The sequence below is a fragment of the Brassica napus genome, chromosome A4 (genome assembly GCF_020379485.1).
Source record: "Brassica napus cultivar Da-Ae chromosome A4, Da-Ae, whole genome shotgun sequence".
NCBI classification, from domain to species: domain Eukaryota; kingdom Viridiplantae; phylum Streptophyta; class Magnoliopsida; order Brassicales; family Brassicaceae; genus Brassica; species Brassica napus.
In genome coordinates this window covers 3,415,017-3,438,912 of record NC_063437.1, presented here as the reverse complement: position 1 = coordinate 3,438,912, position 23,896 = coordinate 3,415,017, and the positions used below count along the sequence as shown (strand labels likewise).

General features: G+C 32.6%; 1 long non-coding RNA gene across 1 annotated transcript; it reads left to right on the top strand.

Moving 5' to 3' along the window:
- The first annotated feature begins 11,081 nt into the window (after positions 1-11,081).
- Positions 11,082-13,923, top strand: LOC106449287. Its single transcript, XR_001289119.3, has 2 exons — positions 11,082-13,525; positions 13,598-13,923. It is a non-coding gene; the product is annotated as an uncharacterized LOC106449287 (long non-coding RNA).
- The last annotated feature ends 9,973 nt before the right edge of the window (positions 13,924-23,896 follow it).

The window sequence follows — 23,896 nt, the reverse complement described above, 5'->3', positions numbered from 1 at the left end:
GGATTCTAATTATGTGTATTTATTATATAAAATTTTATTGTTTTGATTAGTTTATTTGCTTAAATTTACGTTTTTATTTAATGGTATAGATATTATGGTGATTGATTTGAAAAAAGATTGGTATCATGACATTGCTTATTTTAATAAATTAAAATATAAAAAAGTATTTGGGGTTTATGGGTTTGTTTGTATCTCATACTATACATATAAAAATGCTAGCTTAAAAATATATAATACGACCATTTTTTATAGATTTTGAATAATGCAACATTTATGTTTTTTGTGCAATTGTTTGTAACCAAAACATTGATTGGACGTGATAAATGGTCGATGATACACTGATATTAACAGAATGTATTGTTTTTATTTGGCAGCTTGCAGAATTCACTTCGGTGTCGATAGATTTGGTACATAGACTGTTTAAGAAATAAAAATAAGTGTGTTGTAGCCAGTGTTTTGAAACCCGGCCCGGACCCGCGGTTGAACCGGTAAATCCGGTAACCCAAAAAAATCCGGTTTGGATTTTGTAAAAAACCTAATATTTAGAAACCCGCAAAAACCGCAAAAACCCGGTAAAACACGCACTACAAGAAAACACGCCGAATTCCGACGGAGATTCCGACGGACGACACAGCCGTCGGACACTTTGGACGGAATTCTGACCGATTTCCGACGAAAACAAAAAATCTGAAGTCGTCGGAATTCCGTCGGCTAATTCCGACGAATTTCCGAGAAAACATGGGTCGTCGGAATATTCCGACGACTTTTCGACGATATTCCGATAAACAATATAACCGTTGTAGTCGTCGAAAAGTCGTCGGAACAGGATCCGGGGGTCATGCCAGTTGATCTATTGGTTCAACAACCAGGTCGAGAGCATCTCCCGGTTCTCCATCCCAACCCACGACGAGGACATAGCACTTGGTTAGTATTTTTTTTAATTTGTAGTATTATGTTTTTTTCCATTAATTAACTTGTTAACTAACTTGTATTTTTTTTTAAGGTTCACCAAGTCGAAAAATGGCATTAGCAGGAGCATCAACCAGATGATGTACTCCATGCTTCGTTTTGGATATTCAAAGTGGAGTGTGATTCCTTTCGAAGAACGAGAGTTGTGGTTTCGTCAGTTTGCGGTAAACTCTTCATTTTTTTAAAGTATTTACATTTTTTAAAATATATTTACTTATTAAATTATGTTTGTTTTGTAGCAAGAGTTCAACTGGCACTCCGATCTCACGGAAACAGTCCGTAAGAAATTCAACGAAAAAGCCATGGACTCTTATACGAAGCAGATAAACGCGTGGAAGACAGTTTGGCAGAAGAACAAGAGGCCACGGTTCATCAACGGGACGGTGTGGGAGCAGTTGATAGCTCATTGGGAGAAGGAAGAAACTGCAGAGACGTCTTCTAGGAACTCCAAGAACCGGAAGAGCGATCGTGGCGGGAAAGGTATGTATGTGCACAACCTCGGCGCTTGCTCTATGTCTACTAAGGAAGATGAACTTGTAAGTTTTTTTTAATTATTTATCTTTATATTTTTTAAATAAATATTTTATATATTCCTTGGCTAATAATGGCGGTTTTTAGATCGAAGAAAATGACGGTAATCCCGTTGATCGTCTCCAACTCATTAAGGTGGCTCACACTAACAAGAAGACAGGTCAAATTCAGGATCCCGTGATCAAAGGTGTCGTTGATTTGGTGGAAGCTGAAATAGCAACTCAATCTCAGCCTCTCTCTGATGACGGCGATTCTACGGGAGCTTCAACCAACTTGTCCCTATTGCAAATAAATGAGATGGTTGAAAAGGTAATTTTTTTTATTAATATATTTTTTTATAATGTCGATTACTAATTTGTCTATATTTACTAACTTTAAATATTTTTGTAGGCGGTTCCTAAAAGGAAAGGAGGCCGTTTAGTTGGGTTGGCCCGCCGTGCTTCTTCGTATCCGGCGTCTTCTTCGCAAGCTCCGTATGCCGATCCCATGATTCTCGAGGAGCTACATGACAAAGATGAACGGATTGGGGCATTGGAGGAGCAGAACACCACTATCCTTTCGGAGAATGCCACTATCCGTTCGGAGAATGCCACTATCCTTGCTGAGCTGGCATCCCAGAAGAAGTTCAACGCCGAGATAATGCAGAAGCTAGATCGTTTGATGTCTTCGAGTTCTTAGTTTTTTTCAGCTTTTTAAAACTGTCTGAATGTTTTTTTCTTTCGTTTTGCATGAATTTTAAATTTTCTGAATGTTTTTTTTCTATTTCGGTTTGTATGAATTTAAATTCTATAATATTATTAGTTTTAAATTTCAGATTTTATTTATTTATTAATTAATTTTTCATATAAAAAATATATATAAAAATGCAAAATTAATTCGTATTATTAAAATTGACATTTTCCGACGAACTAAGTTCTCGGTAAATACCGACGGAGTATGACTCGTCGGTAAATACCGACGGACTATGATTCGTCGGAACATACCGACGAATGGTGAGTCGTCGGAATTTACCGACGAATCGTAATCCGTCGGTATTTACCGACGAGTCATATTCCGTCGGTATTTACCGACGAATCAGACTCCGTCGGTATTTACCGAGAACTTAGTTCGTCGGAATCTTCGGAGGATCCGTCTCCGTCGGTATATAGTTTTTCCGATGAACTCTAGTCTCGTGTGTCCGCATCGGAATATTGTCGGAAGTTCGTCAGAATGTTATTTCTCGGTATTCGTCAGAAAGTCGTCGGAAATTCTGACGAAATTCCGACGAATTCTTTTTTTCCGACGAAATGATACCGACGAACGCCTTTGTCAGAAATGCGTCGGAATAGGCCTTTTCCGACGAACTTCCGACGATTTTGGCCATCAGAATCTCTTTGTTTTCTTGTAGTGTCCGGTACCGGTTGAACCATCGGCCGAACCAATAAATAACTTTTATTTCCTTTTTATAGTTTTTAATTTTGTTTTATATTCTAAGTTTTCAATTAAGATGTTAGGTATTGACAAAAAAAAAAGTTATGTTTTCTTTTTTCAATTTTATATTTGTGATTTTTAGATTTTGATGAAGATTTCACTATGTCACCTGAAGAAAATAAAGTGAACGATGGTAGAGAGAACCAAAAGTAGTTGATGTTATTTGGTGTTAGTTTATTTCTATTATTGATAATTTATTACAATGATTTTTTTACTTTTGGTTTATTTTGTATTTGTAGTTTAATTTATTATTCACATTATACATTTAAATATTTAAATATTTATAAATTTTATGTTTTGATTTATTTTAGATGTCATAGCTCTTATCTTATTCGAGAAAATTTTAAATAGTCTAAACTATTTTTTTGATATTTTGTATGTCAAATGAAAATAAAAATATAAAAACTAAAGTTAAGTATTTTCTAAATTTTAAACATAAAATATATACATATCCAAACTATTATTTTATGTTTTAAAAAATTTATAAAATAATAAACTTTAGTTTTTATAATTTTATTTACATACCTGAGATATTATTATATAATAAAATTAGTTAATTTATTAACCCGCGGTTCACCCGCGGTCGACCCAGTGACCCAGCAAACCGGTAAGCAGTCCGGTTCAGTGTTCATGTCGGGTTTAAAAACATTGGTTGTAGCAATTGAAGTTTGTTTTAAACGTAGTTGTTGATCGTAATGAATACACTATGTTTTGATAGGATGATACATTATGTTTTGATATGAAGACATAATTAATTAAACGTAGGTGTTGTTTTTTAAATAAAAGGATTTTTGCTGTTAAAATAAAAAGGAATTCAAAAAATACAGAATTTAATTAAAATCATAGCTTAAAAATATTCCAGTGGCAGTATCTTGTAAATATTGTTGAAACAGGAGGGCACCTCAAAAAGGGGCCTTCTGTTTTAATAGTATTGATTTGGAATTTTGAACATATCAGCTTACTAATATATGAGTGTATGGGTTTGTTTAATATTTTTAAAGATAGTGTATGATACCTTGTTGTCGTAGATAGAATATTTGTTAGCAATCTTAATATTTTACGTGACCGTTTAGCAAATGAAAAAGGATGAAATATAAGTTCCGGCACTTTGAAGGGATTTTAGTAACCGTTTAAAAAAGTGCCCTAATAAATAAAACTATTGACTAATGATTGTTAGAGAAGTATAAAGTAACTTATTGTTAGTCGAAATTTAAAATAAAATCAAAATATTATTAGTTAATGAAATGGTGCAACAACTTTGTTTAAGTAGATTTTTCAGAATGATTATCTCTTAATAGTATAGACACGATAAATATTTGTAAGTTTAAACATAAAAATATATGATAAGTATTCACGTCTATATTGTTATGAATAAAATAACATAATAGTTTGCTGATTAAATTTATTGTATTTACATGAAACATGAAAGTTCAATATATATATACATGAACTTACAAATATTTGACATATTGATATGAGACTTGCAAAAAAAGAAATCCACGTTTTGAAAACGTGGATAAAAATCTAGCATATACTTATATTTAAAGTTTTGTAAACTACGACAGCTTTTCAAAAGCGATAAGAAATTTATATACAAATATAGTATTATTATTATTGTTTAATATTAAGATAAATATATATTTGATATATGATACAATTTCTTGGTTTCATGTCTACCTACGTAAATCGTTGCAATAGCCAGATAGAAAAATTCTATCATATCAGCATCAAAGAATGTGAATTTCAGAACTGGTGAAAGTAATAAATTTTTTGGATGTATGTGTTTATTTACTCTATTCTGACATTTTGATGCATCCCAATTTATTGTCGAAAGATTGACATTGAGTCGGTGTTCATGAACAAATTAACGGTTTGATATTTTTTTGGATAATATAGGGATATCCTGGTTCCACCTTAACATGAATCTATACTAGTTACATGTTTGCAACCTACGTTATCAGCCCACGTGTCGGTCGCCTATATCTCTGGCGATGCCGAAATGTTAATTTTCTAGTGGCCAACGGGAATTGAAGCCGAAACCGTATCGAATCCGAAGGTCCCTCAAGAACAAATTAACGGTTTGATATTTCACTGCTTGGTATTTCGGTAAACTGGTCTAACATTTCCGGGTCTACACTAAGTAGGTTAAGCATTTCAAACATGCATCAAGAACTTGCTTTTATGTCTATGGGATATAGAACTGGTATGTAGAAGATCCATCCCTAATGAGACACACCAAACAATATAATAGATCATTGTACTGTATAAAATTATATACTTTTGATCTTCTGATTCAAGGTAAAAGCAAAACGCTATGGAACTTGTTTAGGTGTTCGTTCAATAGATGTAATAATAATCAAGATAAGAAAACATATGATGAAACTTCTACAACTCTAGATGTTGGTTAGATAAAGAGACGATGTCGACCAGATTAGAAGACGAGAATATACAAAATGAAATTATACCCAAGAACATTGGTGATAAAGTAATACAAACCTATGAAGATACAAAAATGGGATATGAGAAGAAGAAGAGGCTACATATAAATGGAGAACCGTATGGAGAGAGAAGAATGAGGAAATAAAGAAAATGGAAAATGTCATTTTTAGTTTCTTATCAAAATAAATGCAGAATATATGCCAACTAACCCCTTACGACCACCACTAGGTCTTGGCGTAAACAGAGATGACCACCTGAGAGTCCATCACCTCATCAACATGGAAACGATCACATGGAACTCAAATTTGCTGGGAGAATCCGTGGCAGTGGAAGACATACCCCATATTGAATAAATTCGTTTGAGCAGAACTGGAAGACGAGATTGTTACAGCTGGGATTATACAAAATCTGGACTATATACGGTGAAGTCAGGCTACTCCGTAGCTCATAACCTGCGTGCGGCGCAGAGTTTACGGGATCGACATTGTGCGAGAGATAGTATATGTGTCCGCTACGGTGCGGAATCTGAAACTATAAACCACACGCTGTTCGAGTGCCCGTCTGCTCTGCAATGCTGGGCGTTATCACAAATCCCAGCACCTCCGGGGTTATTCCCGCGGTCATCTCTATTTGAAAACATATATTATCTACTATGGAAGGCTAAGGAGAAAGGGGCAAGCGCCGAGATGATGTATGCATTCCCGTGGATATTTTGGTACATATGAAAAGCACGCAACGAAAAGGTGTTTAACAACAGAGACATAACGCCAATGGATACACTCCAACTCGCCAAGAGCGAGGCTGAAAGTTGGAAACTCGCTCAGTTAGTCCCTGTGCTGGAGGAAGCTAGTATGGATAATGAGCAGAGTGAAATGGAGATGCCAAGTCGATGATTTGTGGGTAAGTGCTCAAGAAGATATAGGCTTAGGTTTTGTGATGATGGACGAAAACGTAACGATCCTATACGGGGCTAAGAATGGGAGTATAACTGAATCTCCTCTACACGCGGAGGCGGAAAGATTAATTTGGGCAATGCAGGAAGCACTGAAGAAAGAACCTAAGATAATGCACTTTGAAACTGACTGTCAACAGCTCGTCAAGCTTGTCAAGAATGTTGAAGAGGAATGGCCGGCTATGGCAACTGAACTGGATGAAATTAACGCTCTTGCAAGCAATTTCAGCGCATTCTCTATATCCTACATATCAAGGTCTATAAACATCCGCGCGGATGGCCTAGCGAAGGGAGTCCGATCACGCGAGCTCCGGATACCGTATGTGAACTAGTTTGTGCTCCAACATGGTTAGCCCATGTTGCTAGCCAAATGGATGCAAACTAAGTTTTAGTTTTCTGTTTCGATGTCAAAAAAAAAGGTTCCATTTTACTTTTAAAGAAATATTTGAAATTTTAACTTTCTAAAGTGTATCATCTTTATAGTGAAAAGTTATGTAGCCGCAAAAGTGTATCATCTTAAAACCAGTACAACAAATGGAGAAGCATAACCAAAACCCTAAACCAGACCCAAAAGTCGTCTCCAATGAAGGAAGTAATGGGCCCATACAAAGACGGTCAATTAGACATATGTAAACAACCACACGAAACTAGCAAAAGCGACAGAATTCATACAAACTATTTACAAAGCCATGTGTGATATGATTTCTACTTCTAAGCTCACCTAATTATTTTTATGATCGCTATTCGTCCAAATTCAGTTGTAAGAACTCAATTAAAGCCCTCGTTGGAAAAAAAAGACATTAAAAAAAATTAAACACGTTTACTCGAGTACTTAAACTACAACCTATACTGTATTCTGCCATTGACCACATTTATTTCGTCTTTTACAGAACCGTCTATCCTAGTGTTCATTCAAACTCTATTAACTTTAAGTATCAAAGTTGAGATTTCTATAAAATCCATTAGGTTAACCAAAAAAACAGATCATTTTATTTATTTCAAGAAAACAGATGAAAATATGTAACTTTCCTGACAAATGTTGATATATGTAACTTTAATAAAACAAACCACCCATTTTTACTCAGATCTTTATATATAAAATAGGCTTTCAATCTCTCCCAAGGTGTCCACATCAGCTGCCAGCGCATAAATTCAGGCGTTCTCGAGCTGCCAAGCGTCCATTAAATGAAACGCAACGTTTCGTGATCATTATCTCAAAGCGGGCTTCTTTTGGGCTTTCTGACCCGGTTTGGTTTTGCGGCCCAGTGACCACAGAAGACACGAGAACCCTAATCCGGTGTGATGCGCACCTTCTTGTTCTTCGTTTCTCATCTATCGGCGGAGGGGACGATCCAGATCTGTAACGGTATGCGTTATGATTGGTTCTTTCTTAACTCCTCTTAATTTCGTAAGGCCACTACGAAAGCTTTCATTGAGCTGTTCGTCGGCGAAATCGTGTATAAATATGTCACAATCTCTCTACTGCGAATCGCGATATCCACATCTCTCTTCTACGCATCTCACTCATATTCATATATTTTTGCTCATCCCTCTTCATGGCTAACTCAAATGTTTTCTTCTCCGACTTGAAGTCCGGGCGGTGCTCATCGTTGTCGAGGCCAGGCTGCTTCGATTCTTGGAAGCTAAGAATGTTAAGCGTGGTGGGGAGCTTATGTGGATGGATTTGCTCATCGTGGATGTTAATGTGAGTGATTTTTTCTGTTCTTATCAATCGTTCTGGGTTAGACTGTTTATGAGTTTTGATAGTCTTTTCGGTAAACCTGATCGTGCTCTACCTTTTTAATTTTTTTTTTTTAGAAAACTTAAGTCTTACTGGTCTGAACTACTATACTCTGCCAACCGTATCGTGATTTTGGTTTAATATTGATCATGTTGTTTAGTATTGGTTTTGGTTTCCTGTTAGGTAGAGTCGATGTTCCTAACTTTGTTTCAGGTGACCATGATGCAAGCCACAATCAGTGCTAGCCGTCTCCCGCAATTTCGTGAACGACTCAATGCCGGAGCAATGTTTTTCGTGTCCGGTTTTGATGTCTCTAGATGTGCGAAAAACTTCTGACTCATAGATTCGTCTTTGTTGATCTAACTGAGCCTGTCTCCCCCTTGCCCGAGAAAGCATTCCGGTTCCATAACCAATCGGAGCTGATTGGTTTAGCCAATACAAACACTCTACCAGGTTTATTGATCCTAGGTGACATGTACCTCTTATATTGTTGGACTTCTGTGTGTAAATACTGTGATCGGTTTATCTTAATAGTAAAGTGATATCGATTTCAAACTTTATGTAGACATCATAGGTGAGATAATTGGTGTGAAAAAAAAACAAATAAGCTTACATTATAAAAACATGCAAATTTTTGTTCCATAGTTCATTATATCTAATATTTGTGACTTTTGACTTTCTAATATATATAGATTAAAAGTAATAATTGTTTTATTCATTCATGACAGTGTATGATTGCCATATAAATATTTCAAATTAGAAAATTTGAAGCTAAATATGACACTAATTCCGGTTATATATGTACTCATTAATATTGGCTGAATTTGGTAATGGAAATTCACCGTTGAAACGAAAACATATAATTGATTTGATAGAAGCATTGATCATGGATTATGATGCCGATTGAATCTTATCTTTTGACTGATTGGACAATACAAACTTAAAAATACAATTTAATCCCTTAACTTAAGCACCAAGACTCTAAAATTAAGGAATCAACACGTCAGAAACGTCAATTTGGTTATATTTGATCAGCTTAATTTTCAAATTTAATATTTTTTCATATATGATGATTTCTTAATTATAGTACTTTCCATACTTTAAAAATTGGCAACTAAAATTAATTTCGTAGCCCGGGTAAATCTCGCGAATAATCCATGCCACTAATCTTGCGAAGTAATATATTTTGATTGACTTAATTATTGTGGCAGAAATTAAAAGTTTTAATTTTCTTTAGTCTATTGCGCATGTTACCACCTAGTTTGTTATTATTTGCTTTGAACAAATAAAATAAAATTAATTCAGCAACGTATCAACTATCAACTTAAGCGTAACAGATGTCTATTCATTTAAGTAATAATATATACTAGGTAATAAGTAATAATATATATTAGGTAATAACCAGCGCCTTGCGCGGGATGTGATTATTAATTTTGTTATTTTTTAATAAGAAGACATTATATCTGTTTAATCTGGATATCGGTCTGGCTTTAGGTTGTTTTTTTTTTTTTTTTTTAATCTCTTAAAATATAGCTATAATTCTAAATCAATATTTATTTTGGTTTGTTCGGTTCATGTTGTTGATGTTTTTGGATTTTTGGTAATAACCAAAAATTATTATTATTTGTTTGATTTCAATTTATATAAATTTTAGATAGTCCTGATGTTGAACCAATGATTTCATATTATAGTTTCTAAACGTATAATAGTTATGGAAAAAGAAAATAAAATAATTAAGACAAATCATTTCACTACAATTTGGTTGATACTGAAAAAACATTAAAAGAATAATTCAACTTCTAAGAGAATTATATACTTAAGTTGTGGTGAATATTTAGTTATATAGGTGCTCACGTCACTGTCCACATGTATGTGTATGTAAATATATAAAAGTGGTTGGTAAATGTATAAATATATTATTAATCAATATTAAATGACCTTTATCCAAAATAACACATGAAAGAAAAAAAATTGTAAATAAAATTAATTAAAAATAAAATAAGCTTAGATATTACTGAATTTTGTTTCATATAAAGAAAACCAAATTGTATCCATAAATATGGGTGGACATGGATCGAATATCCGGATATTTGGAGGTATTAGTGTCTATTCGATTCGTAGCCACCCAAATATTCAATGTCTCGGATATCTGAAAATTTTTAGAATTTTCACGGATATTCGATTTGATCCGTAAATAAAATAAACAATTTAAAAATAAATGCACAATTTAAAAATAGTAGAAAATAATAAAATTTCATTACAAAAATAAATTATTATTTAAAATTTTAAATTCTAATACCTAATGTAATAAATTTAATACATAAAAATATTGTATAATTTATATAAACTATAATATATATATAACTTATACATATATATAATTCTTTAAATTTATATATATATATACATATAACGGATTGAATCGGATATCCGTTTCAAAAAATATTAGTATTTGGATTTGCTTCATTTTTACATACATCCGTTTCAAAAATATTAGTATTTGTGATTTGCTTCGTTTTTACAAATAGTACATTTTAGTATTTGATTTGCTTCGTAAGGTTACATATATCCAAATTTCTCGGTTCAAATCAAAGCGGATAATGAATCGAATAAAAAATTTATGAATATTTTGCCCATACTATCCGTAAATAATAAAAATAATATATGTATTATTGGATTTTCGATTCGTTAACCGTTTTGATTTGAATCGAAAAAATTTGAATAGTGTGAGTTTTATTGGAACGTTACATGTGAGTTTTATATTTAAAAACAAAACGTAAAGTACATAGTGTGAACATATTTATGTATAGTTTGGTTGAGAAGCTCTCTACACATGACACGTCAACATGATCATTCTCAAATCGCTGCGAGGCTGCTGCGTGTATATTATAGTTTGAGCGCATTTATTAAAATGTTTCTCTTTTAATATATAAGGGATTTTATAATTTATATGTATTAAATTATCGTTTAATATGACATTTCTAAACACAATAATTTATAGTTTATAATAAATAATTTTATTGTGTCGTGTACACCATCAATTGTATTATCTACATTTTTAGAATATGATCTATGCCCTGCATTGTATTTTTTATGGATCAAAATTGTATGATAATATATAATAAAATTGTTTTATATACTATTTAAAATGTTGTGCTATATATTTTATACTTTTCAACATTTATCAATTTACGTTGAGCTATTATTTATATGAAAATATATGTAAAATAATACATTAAATATTAATTTATATTTTATTTATATATTATTTAAGTGATTCTGTTAAATATAGGTATATTTTATTATTATTTATATTGATAGAAAGATAATAATGCTAAATGTTAGAATTATGTAGTTTCTTAATGGCATTAAAATGTAATTAAATAGTTGTTTTAATTTATGATCAATTTAGGAAATGATTTATTAAATTAGGAAATGACAAATCATACTTAAATATAGATTCAGTAATTACAGAGACGTTCTAGTGTACATAAATTGTAAAACTAAAGGGAAAATCAATTTTGTACTTTTTTTAATAATAAAGATTTAAGAGTCATTATTGGGTCCAGGTGAACCTATATCTTCACCTCTTATATATCCTACCTTATTTATGACAAAAAAATAAAAAATAATACTAATTATCAAATAAAGTTGACATGAACTCTAAATTCTAAAATATCATTGAAATTGTAAACACCAAATCCTAAACTCTAGGGATTAACACAAAACCTATACTTCAAACTCTAAACTTTAGATCCTAGAGTTAACTCTAAACCCTAGAATTAACTCTCAACTTCAGGGTTATCTTAAACCCTAAACGTTGTCAACAAAACCATAAACCTTAAAATCTAGATCTTAAATTCTAAACCCTATGGTTTAGGATCAACCCTAAGATTTAACATGAATGTTGGGATTTAACGTTAACCTTAGGAATTAAAATTTAGAGTTTTAGGTTTAGAGTTTGAACTATAGAGTTTAATGTTAATTTTAGAATTTAGAGTCTAGTGTTTAGAATTTAAATTAGGGTTTAAAGTTTTATAATGTCAAATTTTTAAACAATTAGTATTATTTTTTTATTTTTATTTTTTGTCATAAATAAGATGTGACGTGGCAGATTATTATTGGTTGTTATATAAGAAGTCTATAGGGTAGGCCTGAGTATTTTACCCGATGCCCGAAACCGCACCCGAACCTGATTCAAAAAATCCGAACCGAAATCTGAACCAAAGTAGCAAAATACCCGAATGGGTATTGAGTTAGGAGAGATTGGATATCCGAACCCGAACATGTAATATCCGAACCCGAATGGATATCCGAAGATAACCGAACATATGTATACATAACCTTATATTTATAGTTTACTTCTCTCATTTTATTCAAAATATTTATATTGATGCTACACATAGTTTAAGATCAGATAGTATACATATAATTATGGACTATTCAATTGACAAACATGTCAAGCTTCTTGTTTCGTACATTAACAAAAATTGTATCTATAATTTCTAAACAATAACCAAATAAGTGTCTTTTAGATTTAAATCTTATCTCCAAACATATTAATCACTTAAACTATTAAAAATTTAAAATTAATTAAGTAAAGTGTATTTTTTAAAATACAAAAGATTTTAAATAATGAAGAATTTGATTTTTTTTTCTTTCAAAATCTTAATATCCAAACCCGGTCCACAATAACTGAACTCGAACTAAAAATACTTGAACCCGACTCGAAGTATAAAACTACCCGAACGGGTTTTATATCCCTATACCAAAATACTCGAAAATCTGAAATACCTGATCCGGATATCCGAACGTCCATCCCTACTGTAAAGGGTGAACCCAAGAATTAGTCTTTATTTAATTTTTTTCATATAAGAAAAAGTCAAAAGGAAATAAAACCGATTTTAACTATTACTCGTATAATATTTAATGGATGGAGGCAGATTGTAAAGGAAGTAGTTAGGACACAAAAATACATTCAATGCACATAGATATATATATATATATATGTGGTTTTCATTTTTTGGGCAAATATATAGAAACTCATCCACAAAATATATTATATATGTGGTTTTCAAGCTCTGCAAAATATACAGAAATTCATCCACAGAAAATAACATTATTGTTTGGTCATGACCAAGGTTAAGCGTAAACCAAGACGGTGCGTTTGCTGCATAGCCTCTGGTATTGTCTTCGTTGTCTTCCTTGTCTTTATCAGTGCCTTGATCTTTGCATTTGCCACTTACAAAGCCAAAACCAAAAACCAATGATTCGGATCCAGACTACAGCTGTACAAAGCATCTCCTCGCATATAGTAGTGTCCATATTCTTATGAAGGATTGTGTGAGTTTCAAACATGAGACAGGGAAGACAGTAGTTTGTATACAAGGAGAAGCAAGTGAGTAATATTGATCTTCCCTCAGGTAATTTCCCGGCAAAAGTTTCATCGATTATCCCTTGTCCTCTTACTCTCCAGATCCATAAGTTTGTTGCAGTCTGAAGTGGCATAAGTGGAAAGATTGTGTCGGAAACAAAGACAGATCCCAGAGAAAATCAAGTTGTTGGGACATCTTCAAGAAACACACTTAGTTGCTATATTATTGAAAGATCAGCGTTGACTTCCCTTCCATGAAAGTGCAGAGTCAAGAATGTGATTGTATTCTTCATTGTCTTCCTTAGCTTTCATTCTTTCCACTCCACTTGAATTTTTGTATCTTGTTTTTTTTTTTTGAAGTACATATGTTAGATTTAGAACTGCTTTCTGTTCATGCTTAGAAATTTGTAACAAAGTAGTAAAGAACAAACCAAGAATTGAATTCTAGAGCATGATCTCCTACAAACTCTTAACCACAGAAGCTTAACGAACTATCTCCATCCTCACTTTCTATTCTGAATCACACACGAGAAAGAAATCACATTTACCAATTTGAAGCTCAATATACACACAACTGGTTCGAGATTACAAAAACAAGAGTCTACCAGTTGTGTAACAAAAGGCTAACAATATCATCTTAGACAAGCTCAATATACGCCATAGGAGCATTATCACCACGCCTAGGAAGAGTTCTAAGAGCATAATTAATGATGATAATGGAGGGTTCTTAGGATGGAGTTCTTAGCACAATATAATAAAATGTCTCTTAACTTTTAACTAAAAAAAACTAAGAATCTCTTAAATATTTTATTTAGGAGCTGATTTTTAGTTTTTAGTTAAAAGTTAAAAACAGTTTCTTATATTACGCTAAAAACCTCACTCTAACTCTAAGAACTCCCCATTGGTCATGCTGTAATGATCCTCATGTACCCTCCATTTCTCTCTCCATACCTATCCGGAACCTCAGCGAACAACGTGTTAACGATCTGCTTCTCGTAGATAACTTGCCTTCTCTTGTGCAACGAACCGTCTTTCCCGAGCGTAATCATCTTATCAACAAACTTCCTCATCGCACTCGCTCTAGCACAATCGTCTTGATCCTCCCGTGCTTCAACAGCTGCGTCGTGAGTCCACGTAGAAGAACGATAACCCTCTCGCCATGCTGCAACTCCAGATTGTTGTAGCTGCTTTGGGCTAAATGTAACGTAGGAATTATCGGCCGAAACGTAAATTAACATTGTGTGTTTGGGTTATTATTAAATTAATCAAACTTACGTTTGTATACGGATCGTTTAACTTGACCTACATAACATTGTGTGCTGATATAAAATGTTTTTCGGTTAATGGAAACGCAACTAAAATTAGGGTATATGCACATCATATTATATTTTCCTAGTAAACAAAATTATGGTGGAAAATTTTTAATACATTTTTGTATATATAAATTATATAAATAGGAAACTATAACTGAAAATTGTTTGGATTTGAATATTTTCGAGTATTTGTTTGGATTTTCGAGTTTTTCTAAATTTTTCAGAATCCTAAATATCTTAACCGATCTAACCGATCGGGATCCGCTATCCAAAAATCACAGGTATTTGAATTATAAACCAAATCTACCCAGATTCAAACCAACCCACACATGAACCAAAAAGTTTCAGAAGATTTAGTTGGTTGTTTTAATTTGAAATTTGGCATGTTAGTTATTAATATAAGCTAATATTGGTGTTGATTGTGTAAAGATCTTTCCACAAGTAGTTTTGGCTCATTTTTAATGGATTGAAATTATGGCTATACACAAATTCATATCACAAATGTTGCACATGAAGTTTCTCGCTCTTTATATACTACTAGGTTAAGATCCGCGCCTTGCGCGAGATGAACATTATATATAAAAATTATTTTATGTATTAAATATTTTTACATATTATGAAATAACAAATATATATTGAATAATTAAAAGTCAGTAATTGTTAAATATATAATTAAATTGGTGTGAACATATAAATCAATTTTATTAATCCAATTTTTTTTAATATTTGATAGGATATGTAATTAAATTTAAATGATACTAACATACATAGTATATTTTTAATACTAATGTCTATTAAATGATGATTTCTACTCATATAGTTTTTTTTTTATCATTTGTATCTTTTATAGAGAAAAATTTAAATTACTGATAACAAAATTTTCATTGTGAGATTAATAGTTTTAATAATTTATAATTAAAAAAAAATATAAGTTGTCAATGTTCGTTCAAAACTTTTACCAAAAAATTGTTCAAAGTAAATTTTAAAACTAAAAGATTTATGTATTTTATATGGTTTATAGTTTAATTTAAAACGATATATATATATATATATATATCAATCTTAATAATTAATTAAATTATACTTTTCACTTATATAATTTTGTAATCATTTGAATGTAAGACTTTAAACAGTTTTAGTAATTTATAGTCGTTTTTCAAAATTCAAAATATAACATATACAAAAAAATCTAATTCTTTTTATTATATGGTTATTGTAGTTGTTTAATTTATTTAATAGTTTAAAATTAAAAAAATATGATAAAAGATACACTAATTTTTATCAAATCTTTATTATTCAAAATTATTAATTGTCATATATACTTTAGCCACATTAGGCAATTTCGTAAATTTTATTTAATGAAATAATGAAGTACATTAATAATGAATTTATTGTTAGTTTAATAAAAAAACTTATTATATAATTAGATGGACCAACATATTTCTCTAATGATTCTAAGAATCATCCTAGTGATGACATGTGGCTACAAAAAGAAGTTGTAATGCTTCTCAAATAATATATAGGGGATAAGAATAAAAAATTCAATTTTATTATGTCCGCTATAAGTATTTTATTTCATATTTTTATTTTATTATATAAAATAAAACTTATAAATTTTTTATTTAATATATGGGTAATATACTATTATAACTATATTTTATATATTTAAACTGATATTTAAATATTTACAGAAATAATATATATTTAGTATATGATTTTAGTTACAGTTTCATTATTTATACTATAAGGATTACACAGTTACTATCAGATGAAATATAAAAGTGATATAGCATAATTCAAAGTATGTTTAAATAATAAAAGTAACTGATACAATGGGTTTAAAATGACAATAGTAGAATGTCAAAGTTCTCGTAAATTTCCGGTTGAACATTTTATACGAGGGTAAGAGTAGAATGTCCAAGTTATGTCAACTTTTCTGGTTTTTTTTTTGTCGTCTATCCATTTAAGCTAGATCAAGTGGAGAGCAGACGAGTTGATTCTCCGAGAAGCATCTCCATCTGTCCGGGTCTAATCTATATGGGAGAAGATAAAACCTCTGGTCCTTGCATCTTTTGCTAATCCATCTGCCCGGCCATTTCGGCTTCGAGGAATATGAGACAGTCTCACATCCTCGAAGTCTTCATGTAACCTCTGGAACACCTCGATCTTTGTCGCGAAAGCTGGCCAGTCCATCGGGTTTGTAGTCATATCCACTAAGTCCATGCAGTCCGTCTCAAACCGTACTGCAGTGATCCCTTTGTCTCTCATACATGAGGCTGCCCAAAGTAGCCCTTCCATCTCAGCGTGCAAAGCTGAGAGGTTCCTGTTACACGCCCGTAATCCGAAGTATTCTAATCCCATCTGATCCTTAAGACTCCACCCTAAGCCACTGACACTGCCATTATTGATCCATGATGCATCAATTTGACAAGTAGGGATTCAGGGTATCCAAGGGGGCGTTGTCTCAATCTCTGTAGTGGACGGATCGTCCTGATCCTCATTTGCTTCCTCATTTTCGTTAGCCTTCCTCCAACATTCTGCCTCAAGAGACGCAATTTGGAGGGTGTCAATGGGGAATACATCTTTTCCATTGAACAGTTTGTCGTTCCTCGCCTTCCAAATGTACCAACAGATCCATGGAAAAGTATCGAATTGTGGTCTCAAAGGAGCCACCTCTTTTCTCTTCCAAAATAGGAAGTTCATGTTTTGATATATGGATGTACTCGGGAAGTAACCCGGAATGGACGGATAGTCCGATAAGGCCCAAACCTGAAGAGCTGGTGGGCATTCAAAAAGAAGATGATTAATCGACTCCACTGGGCCAGCACATCTAGGACAACTCCTATCGGTGCCCAGGTGTCTATACATGAGCCTCTCTGCCGTCGCCACGCATCCCGAGATAGCCTGCCACAAAAAATGTTTCATCTTACTCGGGGCCTTTATCTTCCACACATGGCTCTGTAGGCTCGTGATACTCGGTTCTACAGCCACTCTCTGTGAAAGACTCGACTTGGTCGATCGAAGTAGGTCATAGCCAGTTTTAACTGAGTAAATTCCAGATTTTGTATGATTCCAAACATATCCATCTGGGGCATGAGAGCGAGAAGGTTTCAGCCCGAGTATTAAAGGGATATCATCTTGGTGAAAAAAATCCCGTAGAAGTTGTATATCCCACTCTTTGGTATCATTCCTAATGAAGGAATGAACAAGGAGTTGGGGTAGCATGTATACAATGTGGTCAGCGGGTCTAGGTGGTCGCGCCATTACATCTGGAACCCAAGGCTCACTCCAAACCCTCGTATCTTGACCCGTACCAATTATTTTCCGTAAACCCGATATGAGTAGAGGTTTTGCTGCCATGATACTACGCCATCCATATGATGGTGAGTATGTACGCCGATCTTCCAAGGGAGAAGTGTGATTATAGTATCGTCCTTTTAAAACACGTGCTAATAAGGAGCTCGGATAATGAATTAGTTTCCATAATTGTTTTGCAAGAAGCGCGATATTGAAGTCATGGAGATCTCGAAACCCTAGTCCCCCCGAATCTTTGGGGGTACAGATTTCGTCCCATGCTATCCAATGTAAACCTCTGCTATTCTGTTTTGAGCTCCACCAAAAATTAGACGTTGTGTTCCTTAGTTTATCAGTAATGCCTTGTGGAATCAAGTAACACGACATCACAAATGTCGGAACAGCTTGAGCCACAGATTTGACTTGAACTTCTTTTCCTCCTTTAGAAAGGAGTCTCGATGACCAAGTGTTGACTCTCCCATTGAACCGATCTTGTACAAAGGAAAACACTTTCATCTTTGACCCACCGATCTGGTTATACATTTCTTGTTATCATTTTATATCAAAATAATATTAATGTAGTATCTCTCAATATATTAGTTATCGAACTGTTTAATACTCTATCTGTTTCAAAATACTTGATGTTTTAAGTGAATGCACAAGAATTAAGGTATAAACTTTTAAAAAAAAAGTAATATTAAAAATTAAAGTAAAACTAATTCAGCCAATAATACAAACAACTATAAAACATCATTGGTGAATGGTGATACAGTTTTTGTAAAACTAAAACTAATATAAAAATATCAAAACATCAAATATTTTGAAACATTTTAAACTCTCCAAAACATCATTTATTTTAAAACGGAAAAAATATATTTTAATAATATGTTAATGAATATGTGTTTATATCAGAGAAGAAAAAGAAACACACGTTTCTTGTTATAATGGTAGTAATTAATTGTATATAGTTACAATAATTAATGGTATGACCAAAAAAAGTAAAAATAAAAAATAATTAATGAATAGTATACATTAACCCGAAAACAACAAAAGATAATGCCTAAAAAATAAGGTTTACAGTACTTAAACCAAAAGAAAGAAAGAAATATTAACTTTAATAATTGCAACAATTATTAAAGTCCAGTATTATTTTTTATATAAAAAAATTTTGGTGGGTATTATTGCAACCATTTTAATAATTTCCGAGGATTGTCACTCTATGTCGTTATCTATTGTTAATTTCCAATTATGAAGGTGTATTAATTCATTCTTGATTTTATTTGATCACTGGTTATTGTTTAAATTTTTTGTTGACATTTTCTTCTACATTTTTGTGACTTGTGAGGTTCAGTTAAATTTATTTACCCAACACATGTAGGCAAAAGATGGCTAGAGGTCTAATTACTCGTATATCTTAATCGATTCTTTTGTTTCATGAAGTCATAATCATAAATATAAGGGGAATTTGCTAAAACTAACCCACAACTTGATTTTAACCCCAAACCTATATCCAAACTTGAATCAAATGCAAAAATAATCTAAAAGACTTGTGAAATTACAGCCCAGACCGTTGTGACCAAACAAAAAAACACAAACCATTTCTTAAAAATATAGCCCCATAAAATCGTCTGAGGTGTTGGAAATCGTCTGGACGACTTCAAAGTAAGTCTTCTGGTGTAGCTGATCTTAATAATTTTTTTAAAAAATTAAAAATATTTTGGTAAGCGAAAAATTAAAATCATGTAATTATAAACACTTTTAAGTGATATAAATTAAAATATAACAAAATTGAATTGTTTTCAACATAGATGAGTGTAGGTAGTGAATCATGGTATTCTTTGGTCTAGGATTTGACAACATATGTTGTAGTCTTGTATGTATTCTTAGGGTTAGATTTTGGAAAGCTTGAATGTTTTTTTGAAAAATTAATTTTTTACCTATATGTATTTATTTTTGTGTATAGTAAACATTTTTGAAGTTTAATTTGATTTTATGAAGTGTTTAGTTAGTTAATTAAGTTTAAGGTTATGTTTAGGGTCTAGACGTGAAGAAATTAAAATAGACGACTTACATGTAAGTCGTCTATTTTTCCTGCTTAAAATAAAAAAAAAAACAATTTCTCGCTTAAATAATTTAAACCAGATGACTTACTTGTAAATCTTCTATTTTAGTTTTCCGCTAAAAATATTTTATAATTTTCCGCTAAAAATATTAAAGTCTTCTGGACGACTAGTTTACTTGTAAGTCGTGTATGAAGTCGTCTGAATCAAAAATATTTAACCTAATTGGATTTTTTGTCTCCCCATATAAAGAAAAATTTACACATTCTCTCTACTCCTCTCAAATGGCTGAAACAAAAATGTAATGTTCATCATTCTAAAACTCTTCAACCTCTCTCTAATCTCTTTGACTTGAAAACACCAAACTTTATATGAATTTTTCAGTTTTGTCTCATGTATTTCTTACTAATCTATCTTTTTTTGCAGGTTTTTAATGAGATGTTATTCATCTTCCACTAATTTAAAGGTAAATCTATTAATTTTAGATATGTATTTTTTGTGTTCTATAAAGGTAGATTTATCTAATCTTCCACTCATTTTCCCTGTACCCATTTGAACGTTTTTTGATATGCAGGTTTTTCATATTTGGATTTGATATGCAGGTTTTTCATATCTGGAATACTTCTGGGACGACTTACATGTTAGTCGTCTAATATATAATGCAGTAGACGACTTCCAGGAAAGTCATCTGGACTTCTTGGAAGTCTTCTGACGAAGTCTCCCTTTCATAATAGATCTGAGCGTTTTGGCAAGTTTTTATGCCTGATTTTTCTTCATTTGGTAACCTCTTGTTGTATAAAGTTCTTACTTTTTTCCCAAACTAAAACTCTCCAAACCCACTCTAATCTCTTTGACTTGAATACACCAAACTTTATATGAATTTTTCAGTTTTGTCTCATGTCTTTCTTACTAATCTATCTTTTTTGCAGGTTTCAAATCAGATGGTACTCATCTTCCACTCATTTAAATGTAGATCTATTAATTTTATATATGTATTTTGTGTGTTCTATAAAGGTAGATTTATCTAATTTTCAACTCATTTTTTTTTTGTTTTTAACCCATTTGAACATATTTTGATATGCAAGTTTTTCAGATCTGAATTTGATATACAGGTTTTTCAGATCTGGAAGACTTCTGGGACGACTTACCTGTTAGTTGTCTACAATATAATGCGCTAGACGACTTCCAGGAAGTCTTCCAGACGACTTCCAGGAAGTCTTCCAGACGACTTCCAGGAAGGCTTACTTGTAAGTCGTCCAGAAGACTTCAAGTGGAGTCCAAGCTTGTCTTTATAGAAGAATGATCTATAATAGTTTTGTTTGTGGTCTGTTTTGTGATTTGTATGTCTATTTTTTTAGTTGTGAATTTTTTGTAAAATCAGTAATAATGTTTTCCAAGATGTAATACATGTGCTAACAATGTGTTTACACATTTACAAATCAATGAATTAATAGACTTCAATAGCCTTTTTCTTATCTTTGGATTTCTAATATGCAATAATAAACTCCAATGGCCTTTTTCTCATCTTAATAAACAAGAATGTTGGTAGCTTCATATTGATACAACATTTTAAGAAGCATTTTAACCCTTCTTCCAACTCATAACAATAATCATTAGTGTCTATAACAATAATCATTACATGTAAGTCGTCCAGGATTTACGAGGTTTGACCAGAATCTCGGAATAAAATTATGGACGACTTACATGTAAGTCGTCGGTGGACGACTGAATTATAAGTTGTCTGGGTATAATTAAATATTGAAGTTTTTTTTTCAATTGCAAAACTAACCTATGACGACTTAATTGTAAGTCGTTTAGTTTCAATAAAATATTGATATTTTAATTTTTACCAGATGACTGAAATGTAAGTCGTCCAGGAAAGTCAAACTTCTGAAATAATCCAGTCAAATAACTAATCTATGACGACTGAAATGTAAGTCGTCTAGGTTATTTGGAGTTTTTTTTATAACCAAACAAAAGAAGACGACTTAACTTTCAGTCGTCTAAGAAAACAGATTTGAAAGTCAGTTGCAAAAATAACTTCTGCGTTGACCAGACAACTTCCAAGTAAGTCGTCTACAGCCAGGTAAGTCGTCTGGACGAACAAATCTGAAAAAAAAAACTCGATTTCATATCTTAAATTGGTGAGATTACTTCCTTAGCACACATAAGGCTTCTCCAAGCACATGGAATTTCAAATGAAAGTGACCCATCCAAAATTATTAGCTTCTATGACTCTATGAACCATAAAAAATGTAGAATCAAAATCTTGGATTTTTTTTAGTTGAATGGGGAGAGAAAGTGAGAGATATGTTATGTTTAGTTCATAAGAAAAGAAAAAGAAGAAGGGTAAATCGATTTTGGGAGCACTAAGAGCTTTAAATTGGTTGTTCATGGTGGTTGGGGTATTGAAGACAATAGCAATCTTGTAATTACTTGAAGATGATGAGGGTGGAAGAGTAAAAATGTCATTTTCGAAAAAAAAAGTGATGGCATTTTCGTGAATTATATAAACTTGTGGGGTAAATAGGACAAAACCAATTTCCAAAAAAATGAGGTTAGTTTTGTGTTTGACTTTGAATTCTAGGTCAATTTTGCAAAAAAACCCTAAATATATTGATTGTGGTAAGTCACCACTTGCTGAGCATAAAGTATTTACTTAGATTTTTTTTTGGTACAAATGTTAAAATTCCATACGGAACTTTTTTGAGTTTTACATTGTTGCAAGACTAACTTATTACACAGCTAAGGGGAAATAAAGAGACAACACAACAAAACAAGTTAGCTATAAGGAGCAATGAACCAAAAATACAACTCGAAAAGAGAGTGAGCATCAGATGGGTTAGGATATGAAGGGAGAGCAGCCTGTCACGAAGTTCCGTGTCCACTTGCTTGAAGAAGGTCCCTTGCTGAGGAGAGGTATCCCGGAAAATGCGAGCATTACGCTCCTACCAAAGGTTGTAGATGATGACCTGAAGGGTGAGCTTCATTAGGACTTTGACCTGAGAAGAGAATTACCCATCGTACCGTGAGATCATGGCAACCGCTGCAGGGAGGTCCGAGGGAGGAGAGGAGATAAATCTTCCACAGAAGCGACTCCACACATCAACTGCGTAAGAGCATCCGAAGAAAAGGTGCTGATGAGATTTCCTGCAACTGGAACACAAACACACAATTTTCTGGAACTGAAAGTCCCCATGATGCCAATCGATCCCTCGTTTGTAGTCTTCCTACCATTGATACCAACTTATGAACGAGCAACGCGGTATTTCTTCTTTGAACCAAACCGCATCATACCAATCAACCTCAGGTGATGGGTCTTGTTAGGATTTTAACCTCAAGCTTGTGCAGTTGTGCTATAGAATTTGGAATAAACTTGATACCGAAACTTGTCTTTGCTTTTATTCACTACCAATAGGTTTCTCAAGAACAAAATATAAAGATCACAAGCCTAAGCAATAAACGCTCTTTGTAAGCAATAAACGCTCTTAGGTCTGGCTTTGATAGTGTTTAAAGACACATCCACCGGGAAGCATTTTCACCCTTGCCAGAAAAATAAACGGTTCGTCAGTCACGTGGGGTGCAGTGCTCGTCCATGCACGATTTCTTGTTTGTGTGTCAGTTGGCTTCTACGTCTATACTCTATAGAGGTTCTTATTGTAGCACTTGAGTTTTTTTGGTCAAATTCTGAACGTTTGGAAAATTGCAACAGGAAAAATAGGGTCCTAGAATCCACGGAGGATCCAAGACGAG